This window comes from Sorex araneus, chromosome 1, assembly GCF_027595985.1.
Source record: "Sorex araneus isolate mSorAra2 chromosome 1, mSorAra2.pri, whole genome shotgun sequence".
In the NCBI taxonomy this organism is placed as follows: domain Eukaryota; kingdom Metazoa; phylum Chordata; class Mammalia; order Eulipotyphla; family Soricidae; genus Sorex; species Sorex araneus.
Window position 1 is genome coordinate 207,552,742 of NC_073302.1, and position 22,278 is coordinate 207,575,019.

General features: G+C 37.5%; 1 protein-coding gene across 4 annotated transcripts in view; it reads right to left on the reverse strand.

Moving 5' to 3' along the window:
- The window catches only part of MBD5 (methyl-CpG binding domain protein 5), a 459,774-nt gene that overhangs the window by 316,390 nt on the left and 121,106 nt on the right, over positions 1 to 22,278 (reverse strand). For all 4 annotated transcript variants that reach the window (XM_055123313.1, XM_055123194.1, XM_055123379.1 and 1 more), the window contains exon 2: positions 136 to 229. The gene's annotated coding sequence lies outside the window, so the exon portion shown is untranslated. The remainder of the gene's footprint in view (positions 1 to 135; positions 230 to 22,278) is intronic.

Below are 22,278 nucleotides of genomic sequence, written 5' to 3' on the forward strand. Positions count from 1 at the left end.
GTGAATGTGAATGATTTGTGATTGTGAGGCCATTTAGACAGGATAAAATGTAAGCAAATGTAACATGGCAAGTCACAATCTGGAAACTCTAATCATTTAAATAAGACTGTTTATGAGATTATAACTATTATTTACCTTGAATGTGTATCTTTTAAAGATCTTGTCTGTATACCAAATAGCCTTCAGTATCTACTTCCCACATGTAGAAGCTGACATCTTCAACAAGCATCTAGAAGAGAGATAAAAATATCATGAATTTGAGATATAAAAATTTTACTTAAATATAAAAAACCTACCTTGAAATCACTCTTTAGAGCTTTTTAAAAGTTAGCTTGGGCCAAGATGGTATATAATATAGAACACATTTATTGTAAACAAAAAGCAATAAAATCCAGATTTCTTTTTTCCTTTACAAGATTCAAAATTTTTCGAAAATGTTTGGATTTATATCATAACATTAGGGTTCGCCACAGTCCTTTTCAGTCTTTCTAGTATCTATGAACTGTGTTTTTTGGTGTTTTTTTGAGTCCTGGCTCTGAACTCAAGAGTCATTCTTAGAGGTGATCAGGGGATCTGATGTGTCAGGAGCCCAGGAATAATCTCTGAGCACTGTTCAAGGTCCTCCTCCATTTAAAAATAAAAATATTAAAATAGATAATCATAAAAATAAATTTATGGGGGGCTAGAGAGATAGTAAAGTGGGTGCTTGCCCTGTACACACTGGAGCAGGGTTTGATCCCTGAGTGTGGAGCCAGAGGAAGGCCTAACACTGCTGGGTGTGCAACCCAATTCATAGAAATATTAATGTATTTAAATATATGTATAAATATAGAGATATCTTATAAATATTCATGATTAATTTGAGTTCTTAATAAAAAACAGAATAGTATGAATCAAACTAGTCAAGTATTCTGTTCTTGGGAATAGCACAAGATGTCCCCCATCAGTTAAACTATACCTTGCCCCAATCAAGTAACACTTAGCTAGGAAGCTTCTTAAGACACAATGTCCCTAAAGAAAATTTGGATTATCCAGAAAAAATGCTCTTTGCTCAAAGAATTTGATTCTGATTTCCTCTGATGTAAATTAGCAAAGATGTGTGGTTACAAAAATAGGATTTAGATGCTGCAATGCCCAAGCTTGAATATGGTGGTTTTTGAACATTATGGATTCTCACAGCAAACATCAATAATTTTTGATATGCAACCATACTGTTCTTTTTGGTCATTAGTATAGATCTGTCTCTCAGTTCAGATGCATGTTAAAAAGGGGATTGTAAAAACCAAAAGCTTTTTTTATTAATAGATAGAAACCAAAAAGATAGCTGCTAATCTAGTAAATATGAAAGGATTTTAAAGCTTCTACAACACAAACCTACATCAACAACTGTGCAAGTATTATATTATATAGATCCAAGCATAATACAAATGATAGCTGCACCCACTTCAAAATGAGAATATACATAAGGTCCAAAGACACTACTTTAAAATGTAAATTCCCAAATATGATACCCAAAGATTCTCATTCAAAACAGGCTACAATATGAATTTATTTTTGTAGCCACCTACAGTGATTATGATGAAAAATGTACAGTTTCTATGAAACAGTACTGCAAGCATTCACGAACACCGATTACTACTAAGTCTTCATTATTAACATTTACAAAAATAATTCTTGAGGTTTTCTAAGATTTTATTGCTAGCCTTCAAAGATAGTCCCAAGGTCCACTGAGTAAGAAAGAACTTCGAACAATAAGTAGGGCTTTAGCAATAAATCAATGTAGATAAACTAATGTTTTATGGATTGTATATTTTGTAAGCTTTGCTATCTCTCTGTGGGTAACCATTAAAATAATGGTAGTGATAAAAAGAGAAAACAAGGTTATATTCTACAATAAAAAGTTAATCCAAGACTTTATACATAATTAGAAATATGCACTTATGTCTTAGAATTAAAGATTTTATCCTTAACTTAGTTGTGGGAACAAAGAATAACTTCTAAACATTATATGCTCTGTTTAAATAAAAGTAAATTTTTAAAAAAACTGTCTCCATTCATTTCCCTAAGAAAAAGCATACAAAGAAACATTACTTCGCAAATATAACATGGAATAGGCTGTTAACATTTTAGATATGAAAATCCTTATAAACAAGGACAGAAAAATGTTGTAATAAAATTAATGCACATATATACACACATACTATCTCTATCCTTTTTGAAAAAGCCTAATAAACTGAGTCTCTGCTATATACAATAAAGGATGAATGGTGATCTTAATAATCACTAACCCTTTTGTTTGTTTTGTTATGTGGCTACACTCAGTTGTTTTCAGGACATACTCGGGCTCTGCATTAAGGGATCAGGCCTGCCAGGTTTGTGGGACAATAGTGGGTGCTGGGAAAGGAACTCAGACTGGCTGTGTGCAACTTTCTCTCTGGGCACCCACAAATCAGTCAACTTTTAAAGAAAATACACCTAAGTCAGTCAAAGGGACAGCAGCAAGTACAGAAGGATTTCTCTCAAAAGTAAATACAAAAAAAAAACACAGGAAGGACATTTTATTTTTTTATTTTTATTTTTTTAATTTTTTTTATTATTTATTTATTTTTATTTTATCACCATGTGGAAAGTTACAGAGTTCTCAGGTTTATGTCTCAGTTATACCGTATTCAAACACCATCCCTTCACCAGTGCCCATATTCCACCACCAAAATCCCCAGTATACCCCCCGCCCCCCACCCCAACTGTATAACTGATGAATTTCACTTCATTTTCTCTTCACCTTGATTACGTTCCATATTTCAACACAAAACTCACTATTGTTGTGGGAGTTATACCCCCAAACAAGATAGCCCTACGAAGGAAGCATTTGATAATTAGTTTTCCATTAAAAGATTGTATGTTTTCAGGTTTTAGAAAAGGTCTAACGCGGCCGCGCGGCTCGGATGTGTCCCAGTCCCGAATCCCAGAGCCGTGTTAGTTGCTGCTCAGTGTCGCCAGGGCTCCATCTGGAGAAGGTGTGCTGGCTGCACCTCCTCCTTCCGGCTCCCCGGTGTTGTTGGCCCCAATTCGGGTCCGGAGCATTAGGAAGGACATTTTAAATGGGCAATATCTTTAGGCCCTGATATGAGACCTGCAGAACTGAATTCGCTTTGGGGATGGGGTGTGGGTAACGGGAGAGGACATGAGGACACTGGCATGCTGGCTAGCAGCGAGGCGGCTACAGTCTTGGGATGCTGAAAGCCTGAAACACTTCTATTAATCACTGTCACTGTCATCCCGCTGCTCATCGATTTGTTCGAGCGGGCACCAGTAACATCTCTCATTGTGAGACTTAGTTGTTACTGTTTTTTGCAAATCCAATATGCCACGGGTAGCTTGCCAGGCTCTGCCACGTGGGCGAGATACTCTCGGTACCCTGCCGGGCTCTCCGAGAGGGGCGGAGGAATCCAACACGGGCCGGCCAAGTGAAAGGCGAACACCCTACCGCTGTACTATCACTCCAGCCCCCTTCTATTAATGGTATTGTAAATCATGGCGTCTATGTAAAAAGATAAATACAGTTCCAGTTTTCTTCTAGAGTGCTTCTTATAAAATGTTCTTAAGAACTGGAGACACAGGCATGGGTCTTGCACCCAGGTTTGGTTCCTGGCACTTCAGATGGTCCCCAGACTTGCCAGGAATGATCCCTGAGTGCAGAGCCAGGAGGAAGCTCTAAGCACCACCAGGCGTCCTACCCCTGTTCTCCAAAGCTCTCTGCGTGAATGTGCTCCTCCTGCAGACTTGAGAGGTTTTCCTTTAAGTTGAGATCAATCTGTCTTTATGACTCCAGTTTTCGTGTTTTTTTTTTTTTTTTATTACCAGACCCAGTGCCAGTTAATAGCTGGTAAATAATGGTGCACTTATTTTTTTCTTAATTGAACCACAGTGAGATACAGTTACAAAGTTGTTTATGATTGGGTTTCAGTCATATAATCATATATATTGTTCCAACATGTGTCCCATCACCAGTACAATTCTCTCTCTTTCTCCCTCCCTCCCTTCCTCCCTTCTTCCTTCCCGCTCTTCTTTTAGGCATTATGGTTTGCAGTATAGAGACTAAAAAATTATCAGGTACATTCCTTTATCTACTTTCAACATTTGGTTTGTGTCCAAAGCGATCATTTCCAACTATTATTGTCATACTGGTCCCTTTCCTATCCTAAGTGCCCTTCGCCCCCTTGGCAAACCACCCCCCCCCCCCCCCAATGGTGCACTTTCTAAATGTCTCTGTCAGTAAGAACTTATCCCATGTCTCAAAATGCAGACAAAATGTCTGCCTCATGGGTTACCGGTACAAAACGGAACTCCAAAGTCTTTCAGGAAGATTCTTGATTTTCTATTATTTGACTCCACCTGCCTTTGTCTGTTTTACCTCTCATCTCTTGGTCAGTCAAAACTTGGCTCAAGTACTGCTTTCTCCCTGAGATAAAGTTCCATCACCCTAACACCAAATGCTCTCTTCCGACATCCTACACCAACAACTGCAAATTATTTCACTAGTCAATCAATCCTCGCCTCACTTCCCTTATTTGTATCTGTTATTAAGATCTGTGTGTTATATCTCCTAAATTAGATTATCATTTCTCAATAAGGAGTATCCTGAAAGGACTTCATAGACATATGTGGTGGCTGCATTTGTTGGTATATCAAGTTACTGATATGAGATTTGTGGGGGAAGGAATCCCAACCAGTGGAGGCCCTGGGCCTCACACAGGGTCTTAGCCAACTGGCTCACTGGTTTAGCGCAAAGCACTTAAGGATGGCGAGCTTCTTGGGCGCTGCAGTGCTGGGACACCAAGATGCACCTGGCATGCTTGGAGAACCATGTAATGCTGGAACTCCCACAGGTGCTGGGTGCACGCTAGGCATGTATGCACCCAACACGCAATCTATCATGTACATACTATCTCTTGTTCCTGGGCCAGGCATGTACGCAACTATCATGTACTATCATGTCCATACTATCTCTTGCTCCTTTGAAGGTATTTTCTTTGTTTTTTTGTTTGGGCAAGTTACACCAGGAGTAAGCTCAGGGCTTACTCCTGGCTCTGAGCTCAGGGATCACTCCTAGAAGGGCTCAGGGTATATGTGGTGCTGGGAATCAAACCCAAGTCATCTGTGTACAAGGCAAGCACCCTGCCTGCTGTACTATTGCTTCGCTCCCTTGACAGGTATTTTAAAGTGATTCCATGAGGTACCCATATTTAACCTTTCATACAATTTACTACTAGTTACAGTTTTAAATTGCAACATTCCTAATGCTGCGTAAACTTTCCCATTCTGGGACGACCACACCTAATTCTCTTAATGTCTCATGAACCACGTAACTGTGGTTAGCTGAGAATAATGTCATAGTTTGTACTGTTATTAATAGCAACTGGACTAGTGAGAACAAATATTTATAAAAGTACTCTCTTTAAAATAAAATTAACACAAAATTTACAGAGATTATACTTCAGTACTTCCTTAGGAATCTATATTTTAACAGAAACACAAAAGCCTGTATCATACAACACATCACAAAAAACTCAACTTGTATGGCTAGCAATGCCTTGCATAGAGAGGCCCAGGGGTGAAGCCCCAACACAACATGCATTACCTCTCCCTCACACTGCCATTGCCTGGTGCAGCCCGGGACACTACCTGGCCCACACAGCAGAGTCCTACAAGGGTTAAGCACCCAGCAGGGTACCCAGCAGGTTGGGAGAGTAATATCTGGAATGAAAGCAGGTCCATGAATACATTTAGAAAGCCCTCCGACAAAATTCAATGTATACATGATATTTAATTATTAAAAACACACGATTTTAGAGAGGGAGAGACAGCTTAAGAAGGGTGGAGCATATGGCTTGCATGTGACAGGTCTTTCCCTCCTAGAGTGTGATTCTGAGTGGCCACCCCCAGTGCTCAGGTGACCATGTATGTGGTGATGCAGATCAAACCTGGGTCTCTCGCAAAATAGCATGCTCTCAGCCCACACAGCTCTCTCCACAGCCGTATACTACTTCTAAAAGTTCCTCTCATTAAATTAGTATCTATCACCCCCTAAAAATTTTACCTGAACTGTCTTATCAATTTCTTTTTTTTTTGTCTTATCAATTTCTATCTTCTGGCTTACAACTATTTTTTGTTTGTTTTGGGGGGCACACTATCAATGTGTAGGGGTTACTCCTGGCTCTGTATTCAGGAATAACTCCTGATGGTGCTTGGGGAACCATATGAAATGCTGGGGATCAGACCTGGGTCACAGGCATGCAAGGCAAAGGCCCTACCTGCCATATTACTGCTCCTGCCTGGCTCTACAACTATTTTTAAGATTTAATAAACTTCCTGGGCTGGAGTGATAGCACAGCGGTAGGCGTTTGCCTTGCATGCGGCCAACCCAGATTCAATTTCTCTGTCCCTCTGAGAGCCCGGCGAGTTACCGAGATTATCCCACCCGCACGGCAGAGCCTGGCAAGGTACCCGTAGCGTATTTGATATGCCAAAAACAGTAACAAGAAGTCTCACAATGGAGATGTTACTGGTGCCCACTTGAACAAATCGATGAGCAACGGGATGACAATGCTACAGTGAATAAGCTTTCCTGGGTCAGAGAGATAGTACAAGGGTTAAGTACTTGTATTGCATGTGGCTAAATTGTCTGCTCCTCATTTAGTCCCCCAAGCCCACCAGGAGTGACTCCTGAGCACAGAGCCTGGAATAAGCCCTGGGCATAGCTGGGTGTGGTGCAAATATCCCCCCCAACACTAACAACAACAACAACAACAAATGGTTTTTTAATGAGCTTCCTGACTAAAAGAAGAATACAAAAGATATTGGTCCACTTCCAATTCACTCTCTTCCTCAAAAAAAAAAAAAAAAAGAGACTTCTAAGGTTCATAAAATGCTGTGAAATTGACAGCTTTAACATTTTTCAATTCTTTCTACCCCAAATTCTTAAAATATGATTGTACTGGGGTAGAGCATGAGTACAGTGGGTGGCATACTTGCTTGCAAACAGCCAACCCAGGTTCGATCCCCGAAAGCCCCTATGACCCAAGCTCCCCCAATAGTGAAGAGCCAGGAGTTAATCCTGAGCAACACCAGGTATCACCTCCAAACAAAAACAAAACATTAAAATAAAATATTACTGTAGTACAAAATGTAAGATATTGCAGTTTCTATAATTCCTGAATTCTGGGACTGCATCCAAATACCAACTTCTATAGGTGATTGCTTTCACAGTAAGAGCAGTATGCAATTACCAGAGCCCTCAAGATCCTATTTATTCTGATTTGGTAAATGACTTAAAAATTATAATCTAGAAATTTCATGTCTGATTAAATGATAACAAATCACAGCATAAATTAGAGAACAAAATAATATCTCCCAAGATCTTTATATGAAGAGAAAAATATCAGAGAATAAAAACATATTTTTGGCTGTTTATTTTTTCCAAAGCTTCCAAATTTCTTCAGTATAACAAGATTTTGATCATATAAACTTTAGAAGACTTTTTCTTAAAAATTATTTTTAATCAGAGTATAATCTTAGAATGAGCATATTCAAACCATCGTTCATGTTAAGACCATAATTACATTTATATTAGATCACCCTTTCAGTAGACCTTGCATTATTTTTTTTAATGATTTCAATTCAGTTATTCTATTTTTCTGATAAATTGCATAAGAAATCCTTCTGTGATTCTCCCTTCTTAGGAGACTTGGGTATGCCCAAGTCACTTTCAAAAACAGAGTCACAGGTAATTCTATATCCTATTCAAATTTAGTCTTGGTTTTAGCCTCTTATAACTTGTCCAGATGATATGGTAAGACACTATAAAGTCCAAAGCAACTAATGTTCTCCCTGTGAATGCTAATAATAATCATGTTACTCAAGGTAATATTAAAAGCCATATATTATTAGATTAAGAAAAGAATGCAATCCTTCGCCCTTTCTTCTCCCCCATGAGCATTCTCTTAAAATGTCCATCTTAGACAGGGTATCTCTTCAACTGGGATAAATAATCAAGAGTTCTGATAGACCAGTGTAATTATATCTGTTATTAGGTATAAGTTAAGTACCTACTGCAATATCAATCCAGTTCCCTATTTTGTTTAAAAATTAATAAATATACTAGTGACATTGCTTTCTGCTCTCCTCCAAACATTGACACTGTTGGAAGTTTATGACTAGGATGATGTTAGCATTATCTTTTTCATATATTCTCAGGATCTGCCTCTTACCTAAGTCCTTCAACAATCTCTTATACATTTCTAGCAATATCGTTTCCCATGGCTTCTTTGGGAAAACATCACTGATAGCAACTACACTTCCTGTTTTATATATCATACACCTCCTTCTCATTATTATTAGTGACAATAGTTGCCTATATTTTTAGTCATAAAAATGAAATCTTTTGAATGCTAAATGATCCTCTTATGTCAAAAAGAAGAGGAGAAAAAAAGAAAAGAGAAGAAAAGCAACAATAAAGCTACCTTTGACATCCCTGTCTGGGACAAAGCTAAAAGTATAGCTGTAATCACTGGGCAAGAATCAGGAATATCAAAGAAAGAATCCTGCATCCGAGATAGTTCAACAGGCTAGAGCATGCTGTGCATGTGAGAAGCCCTATTTGATCACCACACCACCTGGTCTCCAGGCAACCACAGATCACAAAGCCAGGAGTAACTCCTGATCCCTCCACAGTATGGCCCCAAGCCCAAACAAACACACAGAGTAATAGCAGGGGAAGGTTGTTGCCTTGCATGTAGCCGATTCCAGTTAGCTCCCCAGTGCCACATACAGTCCCACCAAGCACTGCCAGGAGTGACCCCTGAGGCACAAAGTCAAGGGGAAACACTGGCCATCATGAGACGTGGCCCAAATAACCTGTCCCTCGCACCAAAAAGGAAAGGGAAAGAATTTCAACAATAGAAAATGTGCTTAAAGTCCTCTACTATGGTAAATTTGAAAATTCCCTTATCACCCTGAATCTATAAATATGCGGGTAGGAATAACAATGAAATTTATGAACAAACTGAATAATTTTTTAAAAAATTATCAATAAATTAATCACAAAGGTTGTACTGCTACTTTTTGGAGGCAGACAGCGAAATTCATTTGATGAGATATAACTTGATTCTTTAAAATTCCAGGGTAATATGACCAAATATCACTGTCACTGTCACTATCATCCCATCGCTGATCTATTTGCTCGAGTGGGCACCAGCAACATCTCCATTGTTAGACTTGTTACTGTTTTGGCATATCGAATACACCATGGGGAGCTTGCCAGGCTCTGCTGTGCGGGCGAGATAGTCTCGGTAGCTTGCTGGCCTCTCCAAGAGGGGTGGAGGAATCGAACCTGGGTTGGCTGCGTGCAAGGCAAATGCCTACCGCTGTGCTATCATTCCAGCCCTATGACCAAATATAAGCATTAGTTATAATACCATCAATTTATAATGAACATATAAGTAACTCCAAGATTAAGCTATAAATATTATATGATACTGTATGTTGATTGTAGACCAACATGAAGAATAAAACAAATACCCTGGAAGTGATGCTGAAAATTATGCTAGTACATGAAAAACTACAAAAAGAACTGGCATTTAGTCCAACAAAAAATATGGTCTACACTGCCGAAAACAGAAAAAGTGCATGAGCGAGAGAGAGAGAGAGAGAGAGACAGAGACAGAGACAGAGAAAGAGAGAGAGAGAGAGAGAGAGAAACACACAGAGAAGGTGGCACTATTAATTTTGTGTAAAAAACTTAACATTTCACATATTTTTGAGTATTTTAATGTTGCTATAATAACATTATTGGGCATCTGACACATCAGACACAATCATCTCAAACAAAAATACTATTATAAAGAAAGACTTCAGAAGGCTATCATTAATCTACTTCAATGTCTAAAAATAAATTCATACTCAGAATATGAACCATAATGCTTTGTCTACATGATAGCAACAAAGATAACAGTAAATCAATAAGCAGTTCAGTGTATTTAACTAAAATATTAGAGGAGTTTAAGCAGACTGAATAAGAAGCTGGGTGGTCCTTTTTAGATGTTCTCTAAATTAAAACAATTAAAATTTTTTTAATTTATGTAAGTTAAAACAATTTTTAAAGTGAATATTAAAAGCAAATAATTTGGAAATATTTTATTTAGTTCAATTGCATCTTCTCAATATATTCTCATTTGTGATAAAGCAAAGGTGTTTCAAATACTTTAAGGAGCCTGATGTAAAAGAGTAGAATCACATTTGAAAATGATTTTCTAAAGAGCAGACTAGAAATAGCATCGGGACAGTGGGAGTGGGCTTTGGGCATTTTGGTGGTGAAAGGGCAGTAACTATGTACATGCATCAAAAACATAAATGCTGTTGTAATCATGTTACTTAAACTATGATAACAATTAAAAATTGTTTTAGGGGCCAGAGCGATAGCACAGCGGGTAGGGCGTTCGCCTTGCACTCGGCCAACCCGGGTTCGATCCCCAGCATCCCATATGGTCCCCCAAGCACCGCCAGGAGTAATTTCTGAGTGCAGAGCCAGGAGTAACCCCTGAACATCGCTGGGTGTGACCCAAAAAGCAAAAAAAAAAAATTGTTTTAAGAAAAAAAAGATTTAGTTATTGTAGATTCATTAATAAGTACTTGTTAATTAAGGCTTAAGATAAATCCAATTAAAGGGAAGGCATATGGATCAACTTATATAAAATATTAGATAAAATGATTTTATTTACTTATTATGGTTTTGGGAGTCACACCTGTTAGTGCTCCTGGCTTTGTACTCAGGGGTCACTCTTGGTGGAGTTTGGGGGTCTATATGAACTGCTGCGGATTGAACCCAGGTTGGCCACATTCAAGGCAAGTGCCCTGTCTAGTATCTTTGGTGCCTAAATAAAACAATTCTAGAATTTTTGCATACGAACCCAAGATTATCCTTTGTAGATATTTTTAAAAGAAACATCTTGAAAATGCAGTCACAGATGATAACAATCAGCATATAAACTGTTTTCAAGAAAGTATCAAATTTATAGTATAAAGATTTGTAAATGTTCTATTATATGTAAAACTTTTCTTTCAGTATTCATGGCAAAATAATGTAAAGCATAATCATTTTACATAATATGTTAGCCAAGTTGATTTTTCAACTTATCAATACAAAGTAACAACAAAATTAAGGTTTTGGAAATAAGTCATCAAAATTATTATCCTAAGAAAAGAGACTTTGGCTGGGACAGCACTGTAGCACTGCAGCACTGTCACCAGTTGTTACTGATTTGCTCGAGCGGGTACCAGTAACGTCTCCATTGTGAGACTTGTTACTGTTTTTGGCATATCGAATAGCCATGGGTAGCTTGCCAGGCTCTCCGTCTGACAGTGATGGAGGAATCGAACCCTGGTTAGCCACGTGTAAGGCAAACACCCTACCTGCTGTGTTACTACTCCAGCCCTTGGCTGGGATAACTGCCAAAAAAACAAAAACAGAAAAGGAACTAGGTTTATCTTGGGAAAATACCAACAAATTATAAAAGAAAAATGGAGGGGAAAAAATTTCGATGTAACCAAGACAAATTCTATTGTAAAGTCTAATAGACAAAAATAAGAAAACAGGAAGAGGTGTTGGAAACCTATATAAGGTATTGGAAAAGTCTCCACATGTTTAATATGAAAAAAATAAAATAAAGGAAAAGAAAATAATGTACAAAACAATAGCAATATCAGTATTAGACGACTGAAGAGGCTAGAGTTTCAAAGATGGCAGTGTTTGGTCTGAGCATCAGCACAATGGAGAGACAGAGAGAGATGGAAATGCCAATCTCTGGCAGCCCGTATGGTTCCCCGAGCTTACCAGGAATGACTGAGTGCACAACTTGGAAACAGCCAAGACTTTTATTAGAGAAAATAAAACACTGACACAAGAATAACCATTATAAAGAGAAAAAGAGGTTTGACTTACAAAAATTATCACTATGTGTAAATTAAGATGAGGATCACTGTGGATTCAGTAGCAGCTGACTGAGAAGCCAAAAAATGAAATGTGGGGCCAGAGTGTCAGGTGCTTGCTTTAGTTTGGTTAAGGCTGGTCTGATCACTGGTAGATCACCCCATATGATCTACTGACCTCACATGCAGTGATTCCTGAGCACAGAGCCAGGAGTAAGCCCTAAGCACAGCCAGGTATGGCCTAAAAACAAAACAAAACAATTCTGAATCTGAGCAAGTATAAATATAAAAACCTTTCAATCTCTCCTGCTTATCATATTCTTGACTGTTCTGTCAAGCTCTTCTTTTAAGATAAACCAAAAAAATTAATAGAAGATCATTTTAGATCTTTCAAAAGTGACAAATAAAAAACCTATACATATGAAATGTGAATTATTTCTAGATTCGTTCCGTCTCTGTGTTTACAATGAACTGAAATGACTATGCAGAAAATCTTTGAATGTTTAAGTGAGAATTTTCCAGGCTATTTTGTCTTATAAAGGAATAAAGCTTAATGCTCACTAACTTCAAATGTTACTAAAAATTAACCAAAATGCTAAGTGCTCTCTATATTGTTGGTAATTTAAATATGACAAATAATAGTTTCCAGTGTCTTAGGTACATATTACTTTATTTTGAAAGAAAATTTGCTATCATGCGTAGGTGCCCCTAGTAATTTTTATTTGACAATTTGTGGGTTGGGGGGGGTGGGTGGGATGGGAGTGAAGATAGGCCACACCAGTAAAGATCAGAAGCTACTTCTGGTTCTGTGCCTGGACTCACTTCTGGAGGTACTCAGAGGACCACCTGCTGTATCGGGGACTGAAATGGGGTCAGCCACATTAAGGCAAGAACTTTATCCCTGCACTCTCTCTAGCACCTGGTTTTGATACAAATTAATACCATAAGAGTATTATATTTTTTCTATTTTAGATTGTAGCTATCAAGAAATGTTTGGCTAATTTTCAATTTTTTGATTAAGATACATTTCCTTATGTCTAGTTTTAGACTTGATTGCTTGGATCACCTTCATAACTGTCGATTTTCCCTAAGCAATATAACATAGCAATATAGAGTAAATAGTAGCAAACTCAATGTGAAGGATTCTTATCTTTGGGTCTTGTAGGTAGCTGTGCTAGTGGAAATTTCCCTAGAATCAGACTGTGAGATTAGGACTGATATACATCATTTATAAAAGCTGTCCGAAGTGGATGGTAAGCATGATGGGAAAGGTGAGGCGAGAAGGGCAGACAGCTAACACAACGTACATTATTATCTAGTTATCATAGAAGCCAGCTTAAACTTCTCAAACAAGAAATTCTGTAAAACGGTAAAACTTTGAAATGGTGAGCTCTGCAAAGGATACAAATGTATGTCTCAGAACTCCTAAGAGAGGGTCATAGAAGCTGAAACTTGTTAGTGATGACTTAACTTTCTTGCTTCTCAGGGTCTTCCAGTGACTCAAGGCATACTTGATTTAGATGCAAAGAGAGGATGGCTTTAGAAATCTAACAAGAAAAAAATGGGAAATTTTCCAGGAGCATATGAACAAGTCATCTGTGGAACTGACAGATAAGGTAGCAAGAATGAGCCAGAGACAACACGATGAAAGGCCTGACTCACAAAACTGAATTTGGTGAGAGAGGGTGGCCAAAAGGAAGAGACACTGGGGATCCTTGGGGAAATGAGCTGGGTACACTGGTGATAGGTAGTGTACTGGAATTATGTACATGGGAAAGAGAACAGAAAGACAAAAAAGAAAAAAAAAAGAGCAGATGAACAAGTGGGCTGGAGCAATAGCACAGCAGGTAGGGCATCTGCCTTGCATGTGCCCAACACGGGTTCGATTCCTCCGCCCTCTGGGAGAGCCCGGCAAGCTACCGAGAGTATCTTGCCTGCACAACAGAGCCTGGCAAGCTACCCATGGCATATTGGACATGCCAAAAACAGTAACAACAAGTCTCACAATGGAGACGTTCCGACCTCTCAGAAAGCCCGGCAAGCTACCGAGAGTATCTTGCCTGCACAACAGAGCCTGGCAAGCTACCTGTGGCATACTGGATATGCCAAAAACAGTAACAAGTCTTACAATGGAGACATTACTGGTGCCCGCTCGAGCAAAGAGATGAGGTATGGGATGACAATGACAGTGATGAACAAACAAGTAGCATGCTACCTATTGCATTACAAACCCACAGTGATTATTCTGACAAAGTAAATTTGGTCCTGAATGCTGGTCACCAATTTTACCTGGAAGTTCAAATATACTACCAGTAAGTATCAGTAAAAAAAGTACTTATACTTTTAAAAATGCCAGCAAAAGAGCTGAAGACATAGTACAGCGGGTAGGGTGCTTGTCTTGAGTTCCATTCTGGGAATCTCATATAGGCCAGGAGTAATTCCTGAGTGGAAACCAGGAACAACCCCTGAGCACCATTGGGTGTGGTCCAAACACCAAACTAGAATAAAAACAAAACAAAACAAAACCCACCCCCAAACAAAAAAAAACAAAAGAAAAATAAATGCCAAAAGGTGGCATTTTTTACACACTTGAACTCAAGAAATACCATCAGTCTATGATTTTGCTCTTTCATGAAATAATTGTTATAAAGTCTTATAATGGCCCATGTTGCAGCAAGGACTAATTACTATCAAAACAAGGTGTGTGAAGCATCATCCTAAATAATCAATCAGTCTGAGTGTCCCCCTAGTGAATAGCTCTATTTCTCTGCTATTTGAAAGTACAGGCTCCTACGAAGGGTCCACGTGTACTTCCTCTGAGGAAATAATATTTCACTTTCTCTTATCTAATTTTAAATTCTTCCTCAGGGTGAAGGCCTACCTTGTTTCCTCTTAGTATTCATCCAACTTGAATCTCAGGGATCTCCTTTAGAGGAGTTCCGTAGCATTTACATTTCTTCAAATATGGTAAGAAGTGCCACAGGAGAGCTCAGGTTGAAGCCCCAGCCCTACCATAAGATCAGTGCTCCTCTGGTTAATGAGATGTCAAGTATGATGGATTATTATTTCTCTGTATTTAATCTACTCAATGTCTTACTCAGGATTAGCGTTTAGAGTAAACAACACAGCAAAAATGGGCTGAATGACTAAGCCTTGAGGCCTGTGGGCCAGTTAAGGTCATCTTTGGTCACATACAACTCAAACTGTGGGTATAATAAAGACTAGTGATCCTCTGAAAATTAAATGTAATACTTTAAAATGTAAGTTTATGTAATCTGTGTCTGTGCCAAGAACAATATTTGTAACAGAAACCGGTGTGCAGTTGATTTTTTGGTAGAGACTTTAGAAAAAAGACATGGAAAATAAATGTACATAAAAGTGAAGAAATGATACTTCTTATTGAAACTTCAGTATGCTATTAATCATACAACTTAAGACATTTATGAACGCACTGCTGAATTGTATTTTCACAATACAGTTGCCAAGCATTGGCTTATCACTGCTGCAGACAGTAGTGCCTCAGTATCTGCCGTCAGCTCTGTTCAATGGTTATCAGAGTTACTTTTCAGTATGTATACTTGGGGGGAAGGGAGCACGCATTTGGTCGCTATTTTTGGGAAGAGATAGGGAATAAGAAGGGTTGGAGATGACAAATGCATTTTATGAAAATAAATAATTTATACTATTTATAGTACAAATAATAAATAATTCTGGATTGAGAGATATTATAGTGGGCAGAACACTTACTTTGCATGGGTTCTATCCCTGGCACCCCACAGGACCTCCCAAGCCATGCCAGGAGCAGCCTTGAATGCAGAGCCAATTGCAATCCCTAAGCAGTGCTGGGTGTGACACCTCCCCACCAACAACTCAAATTTGCATACTAAGTAACAGTTTGCAATAAAAATTATGTACGATAACATCTATGTAAAACAGTTTTTATAAACAGTAAGACTCATTTCTATTCATTACAAATTTTAATAATAAGCACAGAAGTTTAAAGCCGGAAGGAATCTTATGGCAATAACCCCCAAATTTTGCCTTCATTTTGAAGAAGTTATAAAGTTAAAAGCTTGACTTGTCAAAGGTCATATCAGTGACAAAAGAAGGGGTACGATCCAAATGTCCTCTCACAATTTTCAATATTAATAGCTTTCCTTTTTCAATTTGCAGAACTGTTAAATTTTAGTTTCACATAAATAATACTAACAAGAATTATTATTAGCATCACATCACCTCCCAACATGAACATATCTCAAACCTGTGGTTCTCTATTTTTAATTCATTTTTTAATTAATTGAATACTCAAGAAAAGATGTTTGGATAGGACTATATATTAAGAAGTATGGCTCTATTATACTTAACAATTCTTTTAATATGAAATACATCTGAATTGCTGTAATTCTATTTAAATTTATAGGATGCAATTATCCCAAAGACAGTTATTTTCTAAAAGGCAGGTATCCTAAACTTAGGTGATTTTTGGAAAAGGAGGAAGTAGACATATTGTTTTAAATGTCGTAACACTGACCTAAAGTTTTTTTCCCTCCACCCCCTACAGTTCTTATTGTTTTTCTCCAACATTACATATAACTAATATGGAAAAAATACCTGTTGGATTCCTTATATACAGTACTTATGCCAATACTACATGCTGGAAATGAAAATAAGGAAACTGGGAGGAGGAAACATTATGAGTAGTAAATGTTTAAGAATAAAAATTGTAGACCAATGAGAAAGTAAAGTAGGTAGGGCGCTTGATTTGCTAACGGCAGACCCGGGCTTGATTCCCAACACCCCACATGGTCCTTCAGACCAAGAGTAATTGCTGAGTGCGGACTCAGGAGTAAACCTGAGCACCACACCACGGGTGTGGGCCCCCAAACAAACAAACAAACCAACCCTCAGGAGGGTCCTCTCATAATTTACAATCTTCCTTGTCTTCTTTCCCTTTCCTTTACTATCTCTAAATATAAACATTTTTGAATTAAAAACAAAATAAAAAAAGAATAAACATTGTGGAAAATAAGTGCTTGTAAGTATCTTTGTGATGATGGTATAGTAACATACTAATAATCAAGATTTGCTTTAGTGGACCAGGTATATTATCTTAAATGGTAAAACATTTATCTTTTATCTGTATCACAAGGAAAAAAAATAGGGGAATGGGAAATTGGCTCAGTGGTAGAGTATAGCCTTGTATGTGCCACATCCTGGTTGAGATCTCTATGATGACCCACATTGTCAAATGTGATCTTCTGACACCACAATAAGTGCAAGACATTTGGACCAAGACAAGTGTGAACTACTTATCATTATCACTAAGAAAAAGATCTGCTTTACCAAAAGCCTTTTTCAGTTATTATTATCCCAAAAGAAACTGCATGGGAAGTTTAGCAGTATGGTAAGATATAAAATCATCTGGGATTCTCTTTTCTATGGGTTCTTCTTGTGTCCAGTAATTGAGTGACAGCAGTGATGCAAAAGCAGACACTGCTTCCCTCTTCTAGGGTGACGGCAGTGATACAGGCCTCTGGGAAGGTAGCTGTATTTATTACCTGATTACTGAAGTAGATAGCTAGTATCAAATCCAAAATAGAAATTACAAAAATAAAAATTGTAACTTGGCATTTAGGGGCTTCAATTATGTCCTATTAAATGGCATGATGCAGTCTATGAGAAAACTACTATAAAGCACATTCTATATAGAGGTTTTTAGTATCTAACATATTCATTTCTAAAAATTAAATTCAGAATCAATCCATGTAACAAATTATATTCTTGCAATGTCTAATTTTCATTATGGTACATAACATGAAAATAAGAAGGAATTTTTATATGAGAGGAAGCAATTATTTAAAAAGTCAATTTCCAAGTGGTGCCACTCTGAAACCATACCTGCAAAATCAATTTCAAACATATCTCTTGAATTAAATATTTACTGATTGGGATTCAGAGGAGTTTACTCTTGAGAAAAGAGTTTACCATTAACAAACTAAAAAAATACTCCAAGTTTGTTAAAGCTAGTTTTTAATTCTAAAATTAGTTTTCAGTATAAAAAGCTTTTTATCTTCTGACATAACAAATTTCTCATTGAATAACACACCTCTTAATTGATCTAAAGGGAAAAGCATCAAGTGTGTCTATGAACATTTGAACTTCTGTGCTTCTGAAATGACCAAAATAACAGAAAAATTAAAAGGAAAAGAAGTTTAACTTTACTGCAACTCTGCATGGTATGGTATGGTTTCACCTGCATGTTATGCTCCTGAATCAGCATTCTTTGATTTCTGTATAGGCATGGTGCTTGCAGATTGAAAAACTTGATATCCCAGATCCTGTGCTCAAGCCTGCCACTGTAAGATTTTCTAGGAGTACAAAATTGCATAGGGGGCTGGACAGAGTAGTTAGTAAGGCACTAGTCTAGCATGGAACCATCTCAGGTTTGATCCCTGGTACCCCATGTGGTTCCCTGAGTACCACCAAGTATGATTCCTGAGCACAGAGAAGGAATAAGCCCTACACACAGCTGGGTGTACCCCCAAAACAAAACAAAATTGCACATGATAATCACATGAAAACATTTGAATTTTCCCACATCTGAAAGAACCAAAAAGAAAAAAAAAGTACAAATAAAACCCTAAGTCAGTAGAATATAGAAAATAATAGTGTAGAAAAATAAAGAAAATCTCAAAGATGATATATAAGATAAACATGATATTGAATGGTGAAAAACTGAAAACTTCTCTCCAAAGATTATGAAGAATATAAGGGTGCCTATTTTCACTATTGCTCAATAAAGTTTTGGATGTTCTAGCCAGGGAAAAAAGGCAGTGAGAGTTTTGTATTTGTTCTTTTGAGTCTTCACTTTCAATGATCAACATTAAGGTTGCAATTATTAAGAATATTTACTTGCTATGCATGCTTTCATAAGCATGATAAAGATAATTCTGAGATTACAAAGTACCTGTGTAATTTAATGACAGATACCTTAAAGATCTGGGTCAGATGCACCCACTCATGGTTTTGCTAGATGACCATGATTGCCCAAAAGTTCTAGCAAGGACTGTACTGAGCTCTGAGGTGAAGACTTAAATAACCATATTGGTGAAACTGTGAGTAGTGCTTTTATTATTTCTAATAGAAGTACTGGATATGCCAAAAACAGTAACAGTAAGCCTCTCAATGAGAGACATTACTGGTGCCTGCTCAAACAAATCGATGAGCAAAGGGATGACAGTGACAGTGACAAGTATTTTCTAGTGCCTATAATAATAAACTAGATTGCTAAAAACAGTAAATAGAAATGGAAAATTTAAAGCGTTTTAATAAATAACCTGATTCAAGTAACAATAGTTTATAAAATTATCTAGATCACTCTGTGATTTAAATAAATTAATACTTATTAAAAACACCAATAATGCAACAGGAAATTTCATAAAGTTCAAGAGTCAGAATTAAAACAAACTGCTAAATTAAGAATGCAATGTCAGATTCTTAAGGTGATACAGTTCAGATTCCTGTAATCAGAACTCTTGGACAGAACAATTTGAGAAACATCTATGATTGCTTTGCTAAGATTTGCTGAATGCTATCACAGTCTTGTGATTTATATGAGCTATAGATCAATATTAATTCTTTTTTATAATTGTTTTTGGTCAAAATTATGAAACTTTCCTTTATATCAACCATTAAATACATATTAATTGAAACTGAGAGTGGCAAACATAAAAAAGCATTGACTCTCAACAAATCCTCATACCCAGAAAAGTTTAATGTTGAAGCAAATTGTTTTAGATTGTGATAATTACCATAAAAAAATCACATGATGGGTGACAGCACAGAAGAGGAAATGGTTTGCTTTATTTGAGCTTTCAGGAAAGATTCTTATGAAAGATAATATCTGAGATTAATTTTGAAAGACAAAAACAAAAAAGTCATGAGGCTGGCAAAACGAAAAAAGCATTCCAAGCATTTACCAAGCAAGCCTGAAAACATTAAATTTCTCTCTTCTAAGGGGTCTAAAATAAGTGGCCCTAAAATGCTAATGTGTAAATATAAGAATGGGGTCAGTGAGAACAGATGCTAAGGAATAAAAGAGATGAAAAAAGCCCCTTGAATTCCATGATTTGGAGCTTAGACCTCTGAAAACCAAGAGTCACTTCTGTGTTTTGATTCTTGGAGATTCCTAAACTGTCTGTTCTGTTTGGTGGGTCTTTATATAAAGGCTCTCCTCTGGAATTTTTTTCTTTTTATTGGAGGATCTAACACCCACTAACCTTTTAGTAACAGGAATTATCATTTCTCCTGAAAATCTTGTGCTAATCCTCATAAATCAGAGCCCAGGTGCTAGTAACATTAGGCATAGTTCCCTGCAAAAGCACTCACTAAACTCATTACTAACAGACTATAAGATTTTTTCTCCAGTTACTATAAACTATGCACAGTCAATAAAAATGAATCATTAAATAACTATATCCACCATATTCAGTGAACACAGAAAGTGTTCAAAAAAACCTTAGTGTCCGAAAAGATCTTGGTGTCCCAAGCCAGAGGGGGCCATCCCCAGTGGTTCTACGGATTACTCCTAGTTTTGTGCTCAGGGATCATTCTCGGTAGAGCTCAGGAAATGAACTGAAGTCAGCCACATGCAAGGCAAGAACTTCAGCCCCTGCTCTATGTCTCTAGCCTGCTCAAAAAATATCTCTTCAACAAGTTCTGAATGTGGGATCTAAGGATGGCTGCAGACCAACTGGGCAGCTAATGGGAGAAGCCCGAACCAAGGTAAAAGTTGTGAGAATCAGAAGAAAGAAGAGCGATATGATGGTTGAAATCAATAAAATTTAGGGAGATATTAGTTATTAGAGAATGAAGGAAAGAAAAAAAGAGATTTAAGTAGCCAAGGACATTTCTCAATAGACATAGCCAACAACCATGAGAATTCCCTCTGACCTCTTACCATGCTCCCACAGCCTCGACACAAACCAGGCATGACACCTACTGAACTGTCCGCCCCAAATGCCAGGCACAGCTCTGGTTTACTCATTCCGCTACAACTTCCTGGAGAGAGCCACTTTGCTCACTCACCTCATTATTCTCATTATCGTTGTTGGCATCTTTGGACTGGCATCTTTTTGAGGGGAGGTTTGTATATACAGTGGGTGAGGGGGCATGATCCCAAGTGGTGCTCAGGACACTTGGAGGACCCTGACAGCAACTGCAGCCAACACCCTGAGGATGAACTGCTAATGCTTAGGAGCCCTGGTCTGCAGGATTCTTGGGGCACACCTAGATGTGCTCCAGGACCAAAGCAGACTGACTGTATTCTGGGCAACTTGTTTCACAAAACAGTAACTATAGAAATTAGGAGCCTTAATTCCATTTTTAAAATACATTTAGAATCATACTGTGCTTTTATTTATTAGCTCAACACTTTCTCTAACCTCTGAAGATATTATTACAGTTTGCTTTTCCATATATTGTGTGGGCTTCCATTCATTATCTTACCTTACTTTTTTAAAGATCAAAGGGAAGTTTACTTCTATGCCTTCTATCCATTTAAAAAATTGAACCATAGTTGGAATATTATAGAATTTCAGGGGAATTACAACTACCTCATCTCCCTGAAGCCCATTTACTCATTCCTTTCACAGCCCTCACTCTCCCATAGGTCTGATAACCACCATGGTTTCTACTGAGTCTAAGAGTCAATTTTGCTGTTTATGCTAGTTTGCTTCTGTTACTCATTCCCCAGCAGTGCTGAGATCAGAAAGCGTAAGGACTGAACCTAGGTCAGTTGCATGTAAGGTGTCAAACACCTTAATCCTTGTGATATCTCTTCAACCCTCAAATTAGTGTTTTTACATCCTTTGTATCATTCCTAAGAATAGTACTGTGGGAACAATTAAATTAACAGTTAAATTTTGGTCTTTTAAAAGATATAAATCTTACCATTTTCCACAAAGGCAGTTTCAATTAACATCAACAGTGCACTGAGTTTCTTTTTTTCCCTACAAACTTGTCAATACTTGTTGATTCTAATCTTCCTCACACTCATGGGAATGCCCATGAGTGTGAGGTGATATTTCATGGTTTTTCGATTTACATTTTCCTAATAATAAGGTGATGAGCATTTTCCCATGTGCCTATGAGCCATCTGCATTGATTCCTTGGAGAAGAATCTATTTAGGTCTCTTCCTAGTCTATTATTGGGTTACTTGCTTTTCTGTTGCTGAGCTTGTGTGAATTTCTTAAATATTTTTGTTTATTTAAACTTTGTCATAAGCTTCATAA